General features: G+C 35.7%; 1 protein-coding gene across 1 annotated transcript in view; it reads left to right on the plus strand.

The window, feature by feature from the left end:
• Nucleotides 1-16,534, plus strand: part of SPA17 (sperm autoantigenic protein 17) — a 306,364-nt gene that overhangs the window by 98,285 nt on the left and 191,545 nt on the right. The window lies entirely within an intron of this gene.

Consider the following 16,534-nt stretch of genomic DNA (forward strand, 5'->3'; position numbering starts at 1 on the left):
ATCGCAGCTACTTGGGAGGCTGATGCAGAAGGATCGCATGAGCCCAGGAGTTTGAGGTTGCTGTGAGCTAGGCTAACGCCATGGCACTCTAGCCCGGACAACAGAGTGAGACTTTGTCTCAAAAAAAATGCATTTTCTCTGTCCTTAGAAGATGTCATATAGTTTGTTCTCCTTTTTTCTATTAATATGGTGAATTTTAGTTTTGGTATTCAGGTATTAAATCAAATATGCATTCCCAGGAGAAACTCTACTTTATCAGGATATATTATCCTTTTATATATTGTTGGATTCAATTTACTAATGTTTTATTTTATTTTATTAAGGATTTTTTTAAATCTTTTTTCCACAAGGAATAGTAATCTGTGTTTTCTTGTAATATCTTTGTCAGATTTTATATTCACAATGATAAAAGCCTCTGAAGGGGGTTGGAAGTAGTCCCTTTCCTCTATTTTCTAAGACTGTGTGTACAGTTGGAAGTATTTCACCGTTAAGTGTGTGACAATTAACCAAGTCGGCTTCAAGTTTCTTTGTGGAAATATTTTCAATGAAAATTCAATTTCTTTAATGGTTAGAGTTACTTATATTTCTATTTCTTCATGGGTCAGTCTTAGTAATTCATGTCTTTCAAGAAATTTTTTCTTCCATGTGTGCTGTCTAATTTAATGACATAATGTTGTTTATGATATTCTCTTTATGATTGCTTAATGTCTGTATGATCTTTAATGATGTCCCCTCTTTCATTCATTATGTTGGTAATTTGTGTCTTCTCTATTATTTTTCTTGATTAGACTGGCTAAATGTTTATCAATTTTATTGATCTCTTCAAAATACAGCTTTTGGTTAAATTAATTTTTCTCTACTGGTTTTCTGGTTTCTATTTTATTGATTTATGTTCTTATCTTTATTATTTTTTTCTTTCTGCTTAGTTGGAGTTTAATTTCTACTCCTTTTTTGAATAATCCAAGATAGGAACTTAGATCATTTATTTGATATCTTTTTTTCTATTATAAAATCAGCATTTAAGCTGCAAAATTTCCTTTAAGCACTGCATTAGCTACCTCCCAAATTTTTATGTGTATTTTTTATGATCATTCAATTCTAAATAGCTTCCAATCTCTCTGGGGAGATATTTTGGCCAATAATTATTTAGAAATATGTTGTTTACTTAACAACATTTGGGGAGTTATCTGTTTATTCTATTGTTACTGGTTTCTAATTTAATACCACTGTAATTGAAAAACATGCTCTGTATGATTTTAGCTTTCTACATTTATTAATATTTGTTTTATATCCTAGAATATGGACTATTATGGTAAATGTACCATATGAACTTAGAAAAAACTATAATCTGCCCTTATTGGGTGTATGGTTCTTCAAATATCAATGATGTCAAGGTGGTTGGTAGTGCTATTCAGACTGTGCATAAAATTGTTTATGTTTAATAAACACAAAAATCACTCACTCATCCTTATCATGCATCCTTCTTTAACTCTAGTAATATATCTTTTAAAAATCTATTTCATCTGATATTAATATAGCCATTCCAACATTCTGTATTTACTGTTTGCATTGCATATCTTTTTTCATCCATTTATTTCAACCTTTCTGTGTCTTTATAAAGTATGTCTATTGTAGGCAGCATAAATCTGGGTCTTGTTGTTTTATTTATGTGTTTTAAATACATCTGACAACCTCCTCTTCTTTTTTTTTTTTTTTTTTTTGAGACAGAATCTTGCTCTGTCACCATGGGTAGAGTGCAGTGGTGTCATCTTAGCCCATTGCAACCTCAAACACCTTGGCTCAAGCAATTCTTGTGCCACCATGCCGGGCTCATTTTTCTATTTTTAGTAGACACAGGGTCTCACTCTTGCTCAGGCTGGTCTTGAACTCCTGAGCTCAAACAATCCTCCCACCTCGGACTCCCAGAGTGTTAGGATTACAGGCATTGGCTACTGTACCAGGCCAGCAACCTTCTCTTCTTAATCAAAATGTTTAACTCATTAAGGTTTAATATAATTATTGATGCATTTGTATTTGGTGCTTCTATTTTATTTTATTTTTTATTTATTTCCTCTGGTTTTTGTATCTCTGTTTCTTTTTCCCTCGATATATTTTACAATTAGATGTTAACTTTCCTATTGATTTTTAAAAAGTATGCTCTTTGCAGTGATTTATTAGTGACTGTTCTATTAATAATTGCCCTATTACAACATCTATCCTTAACCTTTCATGTTCATCTTCCAGTTAATGTACCATTCCATGTAAAATATGGAAAACTTGCAACACATGGGTCTATACCACCCATCCTTTATGCTATAGTTGTTATATATAATACATCTACATAAATTATAAATCCCATAAGAAAATGTTATTTTTATTAAAACTGTTATATTGTCCTAAAAAGTTGAAAGAAAATTACATAAATAAAAATAATCTCATTGTGATATAAACATATAACATAAAAATTATCATCTGAGTTATTTTAAGTGTACAATGCAGTAATGTTAACATTTTTCATCTTGCAAAACTGAAACTCTATACTCATTAAATGACAATTCCCCTTTTCTATCCCCTTCCATGCTCAAGCATGGAATGATCATGCTCCTTTGGAGTTTGACTACTTTAGGAACCTGAGATAAGTGGAATCATGCAGTATCTGTCATTTTGTTACTAGCTTATTTCATTTAGCATAATGTCCTTAACTTTCTTCCATGTTGTAAAATATATGTAGTAGTACTTTGGGGATTTTTTCTGTGTATTATTTCATTGTATTAATATACAACAATTTATTTCTCCATTTTATCTTATAGTAATAATTATTTCTTATAAAAATAAGCCAGGTTATGCTGTTCTAATGGTAATAGAATAAATATAAACATAGCTTATATACCATGCAGGTATGATTGAACATGTATATCACTTCAAAATTTTCTGAGTAGGTTTATAAAATAATGAAGATCATCAATGTATATCCAAATTAATTTGAATGTTTATTAAAGCTAACTACATTATTGTTAGTTAAATACTTATTTAATATACAACATATATGTATGTTTTAAGTGGTCAATATCATAATAGAGGTGTGTTTTTCATAGGCCATGTAATTGTACCTATTGCCTACTGAGTTTCCTTAGATAATCAATTCAGGAAGTAGCTCATTATTCATTTTACAAAATTAAAGATTAATTTTTATGTAAAATAATTATATGTTTTATTTATATGGTATAGTTTATAGTTTTGCTTTTTTAACCCATTATTGGTAAAATGATGAATTTATTTTACTTTAAATTTTCACTCAGAAATTATGTCCCATTATATGTTACTATTATATCATTTCTAAGAAAATATATTATCATATTTATAACATACTAGGAACATATTGCTCTGACTCACAAAAAATAAATAGGTTAACAGCAGAGGGTGAAAGAAGGCTTTACAGGCACAGGAACACACCAAAAACCAAAATGATAAGAAAAAAAAAACACCTGAGACTCAGGAAAGCCCTGCATATTTGGGTAAAGACAAGTGATAGTATGGGCTGAATCACTGAGGGTGTGGAAGGGCAAGAAAGAGGTGGTTGGAGTTAAGAATGATAATCACTCGTCCTACTCTTTGCACTCTCAGTAGAGGACAATAAAAAATAAGACACAAGATCCTTACAGAAGGAAATCAAAATATCAGCTTTAATACTCATAAAGTTAACTGGAGGACACGGCTTAGATCTTCAGGCACAATGAGGTTTTCTAATTCCCTCATTGCTTTCCTCAGATAAGTCTAACGAACCCAGACACAAGGAGATAGGGACAACATCCCGCCTTCCCTACCAAGGGGGGATGGGACACATGAAAGAGGATACAAATCCTTGCCCAGAGGACAGGCCAGCCCTGAAAAGAGAACCGCAAGGAGACTGGGCCATTCATCTTCAGTTCAGTCTCCCAGCTTCACCAGGGAGGAGTCACTGCATTCCCTTAAGGAGGAGAAGAGCAGAGATATGGATAGAGGAAGGTTTCCTCCCATTCTTTACCTGCTGGGGCATGGAAGGTAGGTGTGCATTTAAAAGGAATCACCTGCTTTGGACCAGAGAGAATTGGCCCATTTAAAAAAATGGGGAATCGTTTGCTCAAACCAGGTTTCTTCTTGTGAAAAACCGTATAATTACTTATCACATGAAAGCACATAGTTGCAAGTCAAATTCTTGCCTCCAAAGTTCCATAAATATAGCTCAGAACAGTTTTACTGCTGAAATATTTATTTTTTCAAAGTGTCTCAAAAATGTAACTATTATAAAAAATGTGAAGAGAGCAACCTCTCAACGACTATTTCCTCTCCAGCCCAGATGTTTCCGTATATTGGGTGATGGCCTTCCCTGCTTCTGGGGACCCAGGTCATTCTATACAATCTCTTAGTAAATAAACAAAATGTAAGCTGTTTTAGAAGCCTGCTTTCCTATACCATAAGTAACTTCAATAAGAAAAAGCATAGATATTGTTCTGGAACAATTCACCAGCATTTCCTACTTGCAGTAACATTCTTGAAGTCAGAGGACAGGACACTCCACTCTGCCATTACTTGTATGAGGAAAGAGGGACACAGAAATAGCCAAAAGTGGTTCTAGAGAACTGATCCTACTGCCCACTAGCTAGGCCCTCTGGTGCATGAGCTGTCCAGAGAAGAACAAATCCATATGATGTTAGCCAGAGAGAACATGAACTATTTTCAAAATATGCGTAGGATGTATGGAAATCACAAGACATTGTATAGCATCCAGGACTACTAAAGGAGGCACCACTGCCACCTGTAGGCTAGAGTGGTAAGGAGAGCTGTGTGGGAGGGGCCCTGGGCATGGGAGTGACTCCCGGGAGAAGGATGCAGCCCACAGCACTCGCACAGAGAGAGGCCAGAGGAACAAATATGATGCTCTCTTCTTTCCCTGCATTGCTTGCTAAGACAGAGAGCAAGAGAGTCTGCTAATGCAGCCCGTATCTGCCAGACTCCCGGAGGACAGAACAGGATGAGTAAGTGTTGAGAATGCATTTGGATGGGCAAACAGAGGGTAATCGGCATACTCAGAAACACACCCTACAAAGGAGGCCCAAATCAATAGGAAGAGTAAAGTGATAAAATGTAAGCCACACAAATACCTTGGGCTCATTGGATAGGAGGGCTGGAAACAGCAATAAAACATCCAGGTTCTCCAGGAGGGTGGGGGTCTGTTGAAAACTGCCAGTGTTTGTAAGAAATGGAATAGGACCAGAGTAAGTGGGACAGAGTCCATGGTTTCAGCTCTAAATGTTTGGGAAGAACAAAGGCAGAGGAAGCCAGGATGCACAAACAGCAAAACAGACCTCTTCCATTCCTAGGGGGAATCATTGATTTAGAATTGGCAAATCCAAAATTTTACTCAACAAGTAGAGCATCAGGATAAACATACATGTGCTCTGTTATGAATTTTGTTTATGATCATTTATCAAGAGCAGAAAATATATCCAGGAGAGAAGCTCAGAAGACAAAAGACAAATGACCAATTCAGATGCAATGTTTCTCTCCTTAATGGTACATCAGTAACACAGAAACACCTAGCCTGTACCAGGTGGGAGGTGTACCAGACGCTTGTCACATGCCTATAGAACCTCTTCCCATTTGGTACACACCAGCTTAAAGTAAGCTTTCACAAACTCCCAACAGCCGACATCAACTCTTATTTGCCAGAGAGTTCCACTCAGGGTGCCAGAGCCTGTGTCCCTGCTCAAGAGAGCCCAGGGAGCCTGGAAACTTAGGTCCCCTGGAGCATCCTTGGACCCATGACCGACAAGTGTCAGGGCATAATTACTCTACATCCCTGGTCCCTGCCCAGGAAAATTCTGAGGCATGTCACACAATGTCTTCAAAGACTCCATGAGGACTTGAGCCAAAGTTGCCCAGTATCAGAATTTGCCTGACATTGCACACTTTCTCAGTGTTCCTCACATTCACTTCTGCATTCCTCTGCTGGATTTGCCTAGAATGCCTCCAGAGAAATCACTTTAACATGAATCTTCATCTTAAGTCTTCTGGTGAACTCAATCCACAACTGAGGGGAAGGAAACCAATGAAGAATGTGGAAGAAGATTGCACCCAGAGGAAAAGTGGTGAAAAAAACATTTGAGGAAAAATTTTAAACCATCACTTTTTAGAAAGAAAATATTTAGAATTCAGAACATATGATGAAAGAATTCAAAAACAAAATACACTTTACATATCAGTACTTCTTCAATTCACAGGAAAAATCTCGAGAGTTCTCACCTCAGGAAACTATCTTTTGAGTAGAGAGTATAGCGTGGCCGCCAGTTGGCTGCAGAAGACAATGGTGTGTCCCAGTGGTTCTCAGAGGTTGGTTCCCAGAGCAACAGTAGAAGCGTCACCTAGGAACTCCTTAGGAATAAAAATTCTTGAGTCCTAACCCAGACCTTCTGAATCAGAAACTCTGTGAATGGAACCCAGAATCTGCATTTTAGTGAGCCCTTCAAGTGATTCAGACACATACTTAAATTTGAGACCACTGGTGTAGCCCCTGGTCCCAGGAAGTGAACTGGGGTACATGCATTTATTTACCTGATCCAAAGAAAAAGAAAGCTTTTGTATTTGCCTCAGGAAACAGAAAATGAAGGATAGTGAAAGGAGAATGTGTCAGAGATGAAGATGATCAGCAGGATGCTTATGACTACGAAATTCACCAGCGTGTGAAACAGGTAAAGGACAGTTTGATGAAAAGAGATGTGCCGCACACACAGTGGTTAATGATGTAGTGGTCACAGAAAGACAGACCGACCATTACCTCTGGTTGGCCCATGACGTCATCAATACCTACCCCAATAAAAAACAAGCACAGCAGAGAACAGACTGGAGGGACACAGATCCCATAGTGACCCTAGGCCACAAGTATTAAAACAGAGTGATCACTAATAACAAAGCCACAGAAGAAAAGAGGAGAATCTTGCACTTTAAATTGCTGATGTTCCTCCCAGACATAGAGTTCATTATCATTTTAATTGAAATGACAAAGGAGGAGGAGGTCTAAGAAGAACAAGCTGAAGACAAGCTCACCAGGATTCTGAGGAGAGACTTCAGCCAAGTTAAAGTGACCAAGCTCTAAAAATAAGGGGAGGAGTATAGGCTGGAGTTCTCGTCCATTTGTGAAACAAACAAAAATAAAGTAGTCCCTGTTGAGACATTCCCTCTGGGAGTCATCTCTGCAGGTAGGAAAGAAGAACCTCTTTATAGATCAAACCAATTCCATGACTCTGAAATGAGAATTTCTGTCACTGTAACAGGAGAATGACTTGCATTAACTCAGGGAAGATGAGCAATGAATGCATGAATGCCTGTCTCTTCTTGTCTCTCTCTGCACTTATCTGTGCCCTTCTAAAGTGAGTACACTCCCAGGTTTGAAAAATGCCCTGATGCAGTCAGCTCCTCTGGGAGGTCAGCAATCCAGGCTGGGCTACATACGGTGTGCACTGAGAAACCAGTACTCACAGCAAGACAGGGAAACAGTATTTCAGAGAGGTTCAGTAGCTTCCCAGGTTACTTAGGGACTATATCTTGAATAAGGAATGAGAAGTGGGAAGAGACTTAGAGACATCATGATCTCTGCCTTCATTGCTTCAGTCACCCTCACCCCAGAACCCAATTAGAGGAGGAAGAGTTCCTAAAACACTCAGTTTTCAGGCCTCCATGTTAGGAAGAAGAACATAAGAGACACAGGATGCCTCCATGCAACCACGCCCCTTGTTCAGCTTAGGGTCAGCAGTGCGGTCTTACAGCCCTTGTACTCCCACTTCCCAGAGGGACGGTGACTGGGGTGGATGGGCAAGGGTGGGAGTGTCCTGAGTATATAACTTCTCTTTTTCTGTTATGGCAGGAAAACTAAAGCCTACAGTATCCTAGAATCAACTCTGATCCAAACATCGTGATTTCAAATCAAGTTTGCGCCTGGCTACTCCTTTCCAAAGAAAGGAAACATCATCTGTCCATGGCACTAGGGCCATAAGATGATATTTGACAGGGGATTTCTTTTACATATATATAGATCAGAGATCTGGCTGGAAACCCAAAGAAATTTCCCTCAGGTACTCTCATAGGAGGAGCTTCTATAACAAACAAGAAAATGCAGTTTTTACAAAGAGAACAACTTTGATTTCTACACAAAATTTTACTTCCCACAAGGGCTTCTTATTGCAGGAGTAGAAGCAAGAGCTCCTCTTTCCAGACTGCTGGGTGGGTACAGGGTTGACTCTAAGTGGGAGTGCCTACACTGGCTCCCAGCAAGGGTGACAAATACTCAAGGACACAGAGTGTGAGCCTGGCAATTGGGTAGGGTCCTAACACGCTCAACATGGCAAAGCCCCTCACCATATTACCTTTTTCAGTAAAATTATCTAGAAACTCTCAAAGTTACCAAAGATTTTGTGTTATCAAATAACAATGAAATCTGCCCCAAAAGGGCTTAAAACCTGTGCATGAAAGAAAGAGAAGTAAATGTCATATTACCATTGGCTCTGCGGAAGCAGTAATGTGCTGTGTAGAGACAGCAGGAAAGAATCACACATAACCATGGTGACATTTTTCTAAAGATACTTCACTTATGGAGGCAAGAATCAGTACATGTTCTCTATTATTTTGGCTAAGGCAGAAGTTCAGTATATGAATGATTCATACTTTTATTCAATAACTATTCCATAATTCCATAATTTCTACATTTGGAAAAGACTATAAAAATTAAATTATACCCAATTGCTATAAAAAGTTTCCTCCAAAACATGGTGTTAATTGAATGATGGTGCAATTTTTTTCTAGACTTTACCTTCTTAAATAATGCTACAGATTTTTCCCATAAAAATAAAATGTGTTTGAAAATTGGAGTGGACATAACACTTTTAAATTCAGGTCAGATAACCACTGATCTGCTCTCCATTTCTATAATCTTGTCACCTCAAGACTGTTATATAAATGGTATCATACAGAATTTAATCTTTAGGACTTTCATGAAGCATAATTCTCTTACATTTGGACCAAGATGTTACACTCTGACACTAGGGAACAAAGGGAAACATGGGTGAGAAACTATATATATAACATACCAAAAAAAATAGCCACAAGACTGTAAATGTGGAAAGGAAGACGCATCCCTCGCTTTTCTTAATTTGGGGCAGAAAAAAAGAAGGGAGGAGTATCAAAGGGAATTTTTAAGGGTAAATCAGGCTTGCATTTGTTTAGCGATAGAAAAGTCAGTAAAGATGAAGAGATTAGAGGTCTAAGAAAAATGAGGAGATTTTGAGGGAATAAATCCCAAAGAAGAAAAGAATTTGATGAAATTCAACATATACTCATGTTTTTAAAATACTTAATTGAATCAGGGAATGATGGATACTTCCTTAAGATAGGAAAATATATAAATTTCAGCCAAAAGCCACCAATTTAGTTTGAAAACACTGGAGTCAAAACCCGAATGCCTACAGTCTTCATTATTATTTAGGATATGTTAAAGATATTAGAAAATACAATTTTAATAGGAAAGGAATGAGGCATAAGAATCAGAAGGGAACAAGTACAACTATCTCTCTATATAGAAAACTTTTTATTATATATTTGTAAAACCTGAAAGAATCAATGGGAAAACCTCTACAAATAATAACAGTTATGGTACAAAGTAGAAAATTAACATACAATAATCAATACAGTTTACTTATACAAATAATAATCAGAGCTAATAAAAAATAAGACCCTCTTTACAGTAAACAAAATAAAATTCCCAAGTATTATATAAGAAGTATGCATAACATAGATAAAGGAAAATATGAAACACTCTTAAAAGATACTCAAGTAGACCCCCCAAAATGGGATGACACACCACAGTTCATGATTGGAAGCCTCAAGATCCAAAGACATCGATTTTCCCTAAGTTTACTTATAAATTTTAAGATGCAATCTTAAACACATCTGTGCAGCAAATACGCCATCGGGATTTTTCCTGGACCTAAACAGATTAATTATAAAGATTATGGTGAAACTTGAATACTCAGCAAAACCCTAAAAAAGAGGAAAAATATGTGGGAAGGTACCCTCAAGATATGAAAACAGAATGAAGTTTCTATAGTTAAAGCAATGTGGTATTGCCTTATGGATAAACTGATAGACCAATGGAACAGATTGAAAAAACACAGAAATAGCCCAACTGCCTTTGAAATTTAGTATGTGATAAAGGCAGGAGCTCAAATGTAAGGAAAAGAGGGTTTTTTTGTTTTTTTTTTATAAATAGTGATAGAACAACTGGATAGCCATATGAAAAAAGATAAAGCTGGATCCATTCCTCACATAATACATTGGTTTCTAAATAGATCAGACATCCAAATGTAAAAGAATGAAATCATACAATACTATGAAAAAATGAGTGAATTTCTTCAAACCTAAGAAGAGCTAAAACATTTCTGTGATTAAAACACCAGAAACAATAAAAGATTAATAAATTTAATTTTAAAATAAATAATTTTATATGATAAGTCAAAAGCCAAATCACAAATTGGGAAAAATGTATGCAACTTACACTTCAGACAAAAAAAAATATCCCTAATATACACCTCTAAAATTTGAGATGATCAAAATCCCAATAGAAAAGTGGGGAAAAGGTGTGAAATAATAGACCATATAAGAATGCCAATAGTCATTAAAAACATCCCCAATCGGGCCGGGCGTGGTGGCTCACGCCTGTAATCCTAGCACTTTGGGAGGCCGAGGCGGGCGGATTGCTCAAGGTCAGGAGTTCAAAACCAGCCTGAGCGAGACCCCGTCTCTACCAAAAATAGAAATAAATTAATTGACCAACTAAAAATATATATACAAAAAATTAGCCGGGCATGGTGGCGCATGCCTGTAGTCCCAGCTACTCAGGAGGCTGAGGCAGTAGGATCGCTGAGCCCTGGAGATTGAGGTTGCTGTGAGCCAGGCTGACCCCACGGCACTCACTCTAGCCTGGGCAACAAAGGGAGACTCTGTCTCAAAAAAAAAAAAAAAAAAAAAAAAAAAAAAAAAAAAAATCCCCAATCTTTCTCATAATAAGAGAAGTACAAATAAAACAACACAAAAACTGTTTCTCGACTATTAGAAAATTTGAAAATTTTAAGAATATACTATTGGAGACACTGTAGGAAAGCAGGCACTCCTATTTATTACTAAATGGAATTCAAATGTCTATTCTCCCCAGAAAGATCCACTGATTCAAGACAATGACAATCAAAATCTCAGACATTGTTGTAGGAATTTACAAGCAAATTCTAAAATTAATATGGAAATTCAAAGGACTTAAAACAGCCAAAACAACTTTTTAAAAGGTGACTGAATGTAGAGGACTTACACTAACTGATTTCAAAAAATATTTTAAAGCTATATATTCTCAAAAAGTAGTGCAAAGAAAAAATAGAAAGATAAAAAAAGGAAAAATAAAGCTATAGTAATCAAAACTGTGTGATATTAGCATCTGGATAAATAGATATATAAAAGGAACAGAATAGAGAGAACAGAAACAGACATACACAAATAGGATCAATTGATGTTTAAGGTGAAAGGACAGCAACTAGAAAGCTATGTGCAAAAACAAAAATGCCATAAAAACAACTTTGATCCATGTTTCACACTATATACAAAAAATTAAGTCAAAATGGATTATAGACCCAAACATAAAAACCTATAAGATTTCCATAATAAAACATAGGAGAAAATTTTTGTGATATTTTTTAAGCAAAATATTCTTGACATGACAACAAAACTACAATTGATGAAAGAAGACAGTGATAAATTGGACTTCATTAAAATTTAAAATTTTTGTTAATAGAATGAGGAGACAAACCACGATTGCATATTTGATAAAGGACTTGAATCCAGAGTATATGAAGAATCTTTGGGCCTCAATAATAAGAAATAAACAACCTAGCTTAAAGATTGGGAAAATTATTTGAATAAACACTTCACCAAATATTATTTATGGATGGCAAACGACCACATGAAAAGATTCTCGTCATCATTAGTCATTAGGAACTGCAAATTAAAACCACAATGAGATACCACTACACGCCAACTAGAATGTCTTCAATTAAAAAGTAGACCATCCCCGAGTGTTGGTAAGAATGTGGAGAAACTGAAACTCTCAAATACAACTAGTGGGACTGTAAAATGGTGCAACGACTTGGAATAGAGTTTGGTAGTTTCTTAAAAAGTTAAATACACCTATGATATGATGCAACCATTCCACTTCTAGGTATTACCAAAGAAAAATGAAGATATGTCCATACAAAAGCTTGTACATGAAGCTCATAGTTTTGTTTGTAAGAGTCAAAAGTGGAAACAACCCAAATGTTCATCAATAGGTGAACAGATAAACAAATGGTGGGATGCTCATATAATGAAATACTACTCAGCAATAAAAAGTAAATAATTATTAATGCACATACTACTTGGAAAATTCTCAAAATACACTGGTTAATAGAAACCAGACAAAAATGAGTGTATAGTGTATGATTCTATTTATATTATATAAAAATCTTGAAAATAAAATAAATAGTGACAGAAAGCAGATTTAAGAGCAGGGAAGAAAAGAAGCTGGGAAGAGGGGAAGCTGGGAGGAGGGGGCCTCAAAGGGACAAAACTGTGGTGACGATTTCACAAGCATATATATGTGTGTCAAAACTTATCAAAATTAACACTTTAAATGTGTATTGTATAGCAATTGTATCTTTTTAAAACATAAAAATAGATAAATAAACAAATATGTAAATGTTTATTAAATTGAAAATGCTTGTAACCCTGGCACCTTCTGGCCTCCAGTGTCTTGCCCCTGCAAAGCATCAACCAAATAGAGGCAGAGGTCATGTAACCACTGGGTGGAGGCAGACAATCAGGAGAACCGAAATGCAGCCAGACCTGAGCTGCCATGGCTGTGCTGTTGCCTCCACCTCCCCACGTCTTCCTTCTCTGTCATACCCTTCCCCATTGCGCTTCTTCTGATCTCAGGAAGAATAGTAAAAGATCCCTTGAACAGACCACAGATAACAGTAACCATACAAGGCCAAGTTGGTTAATTAAGCTTCATTAAAATTAAGAACATCTGTTATCAAAAGATACCACTAGGCTGGGCGTGGTGGCTCACGCCTGGAATCCTAGTTCTCTGGGAGGCCGAGGCAGGCAGATTGCTGGAGATCAGGAGTTCAAAACTAGCCTGAACAAGAGCAAGAAATTAATTGGCCAACTAATATATATAGAAAAATAATTAGCCGGGCATGGTGGCGCATGCCTGTAGTCCCAGCTACTAGGGAGGCTGAGGCAGGAGGATTGCTTGAGCCCAGGAGTTTGAGGTTGCTGTGAGCTAGGCTGACACCACGGCACTCACTCTAGCCTGGGCAAAAAAGTGAGACTCTGTCTCAAAAAAAAAAAAAAAAAAAAAAGATACCACTAATAATAAGCAAGTCACAGTATGGGAGGAGATACAGACATATAGATCAAGTTATATATATTCATGTATACTCATATATGCATATACACATATATATTATACATAGTACATGCACACATATGTAAGGATAAAATATATAGTACATAGATATATTCATACATACAGAAATATATCCTTATGTATGTATTGTATGTGTATATATTAAACATATGTACATATATCATATATACATGCACATACATACACACACACATATATATAAGGACTTACATGTAGAATTTTTTTAATTTCTTCAAATCAATAGGAAAACAACTACCAACCCTATTTTTTCAAATGGGCAAAAGATTTGAATAGGTACTTCACAGAAGGAGATATCTAAACAGGCAACAAACATACAAAAAAGTGCTCAATATAATTACCCATCAGGAAAATGAAAATTAAAACCAAAAGGCATCCTGCACACACCAGAGTAAATAAAATAAAAATATCAAGTGTTAATGAGGATGTAGAACAACTGGAACAGTCAGCCATTGCTGATGGCAGTGCAACTGGACTCAACAAACTTTTTTGAAAACAGTTTGGCAGTATTTATAAAAACTAAACATATGCTTACCCTGTTATCCAGCAAATCCACATCTAGTATATCCCCAAAAGAAATATTTGCATAGTTCAGATAAATACGTGTTCAAAAAATGTACATAGAAGCTTTATTTTTTTATTTCATCATATTTACATAGAAGCTTTATTAATAATAGGAAAAAACTTGAAACTATCTAATTGTTCATTAACAGGATAAATAATTGTATATTGGAATAACACACAGCAACAAAAAAATAAAAAATAATCTCCCCATACATGTAATAATATAAAAGAATATCACAGTCTTTATGTTGATGAAAAGAAGCCAGAAACAATAGAGTACACGTTTATACGAACAGTGGCTAGCTCTACGGGTGGGAAGTTGAGGGAAGGTTGTGTTTACTGGGAAGGAGCAAGAGGAAACCTTCCAAAGTGAACAGAAATGTTTTACATATTAAAAAGTTCAATGAGCTAAGGTTTGTGTACTTTACTGTAAGTAAATTAGACTACAAAAATTTTTTAAAGTTTCTGTTTTATTTCATTACCTACATTGTACTGCATGTCCACCACACCCATCCCACTCTCAAATTCTAGGTCTGCTGAATTCAGTGGTCTATTCAATCTCATTTTAGTACAACTTCTAAGGAAAAAAATATGGAGATTCCACAAAGAACAAAAAATAGGTCTACCATTCAATCAACCAATCCCACTACTAGGTATCTACACAAAGGAAAAGTCATTATATCAAAAAGACACCTGCACCCGCATGTTTATCACAGCACAATTCACAACTGCAAACATAAAAGAATCAATCTAAGTGCCCATCAATACATTAATGGATAAAGAAAATATAGTATACACACACACACACACACACACACACACACACACCATGGAGTACTGCTCAGCCATATAAAGGAATGAAATGATGTCTTTTGCAGCAACTTGGATAGAACTTGGAGACCATTTTCCTAAGTGAAGTATCTCAGGAATGGAAAAACAAACAACGTATGTTCTCACTAATAAGTGGGAGCTAAATGATGGGTATATATGGTTATAAAGTAGCGTAATGGACATTGGAAACCAAGAAGTGGGGAAGGGTAAAAGGGAGTTAAGGGATAAAAATTTGCCTGTCAGTTACAATGTACATTATTCTGGTGATGGACACACTAAAAGCCCTGACTTCAGCATTATTCAATTCATCCATGTAACAAAAATATTTATGGCCCCTTAATATTTTGAAATTTAAAAATAAATAAATAAAGTACAATCCTCCCCCTATCTGCTTATTCTTTTCATTTCACCAACATTAAACAGAATCAAAGGGTAAAATGAAACATTTATCCAAACTTCCTTTGTTTTCTAATAGAAGAGTTCATAGTCAAAATATTTCCCCTTGGGGAGGGTGGGAAGAAGATAAAAAGTTAATTAATTAATTAAGAAAAAATATATCCCCAGCATGTCACTTACCATTGCTTATCAAAGAAAACTTATTACTGGTGGGTTTAGACCAAAAAGTTCTTCTGATTCTTTATATAAAGCTACGTTTCCCTTTATATAATACTGTGGATTTATTAACTTATCCAGAGATCACCATTGCTTCATCTTTTATCTTACTGGAATATCATGGATATCTGCAATGCTTAACAATTCAATAGCAATTCCCTCTCCTAATAAGCAAGTGCTTGGTGCTACCCTGATATGTGCCCAAAACTATCTATTGTGTCATGACCTCCTCTAGACCAGTGTCATGCAATAGAAATATAATGCAAGCCACATATATAATTTAAATTTTAATTATAAACTTTATTTAACATAAAATATCCAAAATATATCATCTTAACATATAATTAATATAAAAAAGTAGCGAGATATTTTACATTATTTTTTTCATAATAGTTCTTCAAAGATCCAATGTGTATCTTACACTTACATTGCACACTTATCGTATGTCTCAATATGGATGATCGCATTTCAAGTGCTCAATAGCCATATGTGACTAGTGACTACTGCATGGTATAGTGCAGCTCCCAATTACCTTGAACTACACACTTTCTTATCAGATCTCTAACATCCAAGTTAACGCTTAAAATGAGATTCCAAATACTCCCTCTGTTCATCTTAAAATAATATATGACACCTCCACGCAGAATCTTTACCCACTTAAAAATTTTCTCTCTCCCTTCGTAGTTTTCTAGTCCACTGACTAGACTGTTTCTGCAGAGCTCCACCCACCAAATCAGTATGCACCATGCTTGCTTCTATGTGAAACCTAACATACTTCCCACCTACGCACTACAAAACTCATCAAACACCGATCTTGTCATTTTGCCAAGATCACCTCAAAAAAAAAGTTCCATCTCCTTAGTTCTTGCAAAATGTGATATATTAAAATTATTCTGTGAAAAATGGCATGAAATTACTGTGAATATATTCATAATTTAAATGTGTTATGTCAACTAACATGTGAAATGA

This window comes from Microcebus murinus, chromosome 4 (genome assembly GCF_040939455.1).
Source record: "Microcebus murinus isolate Inina chromosome 4, M.murinus_Inina_mat1.0, whole genome shotgun sequence".
Classification (NCBI taxonomy): domain Eukaryota; kingdom Metazoa; phylum Chordata; class Mammalia; order Primates; family Cheirogaleidae; genus Microcebus; species Microcebus murinus.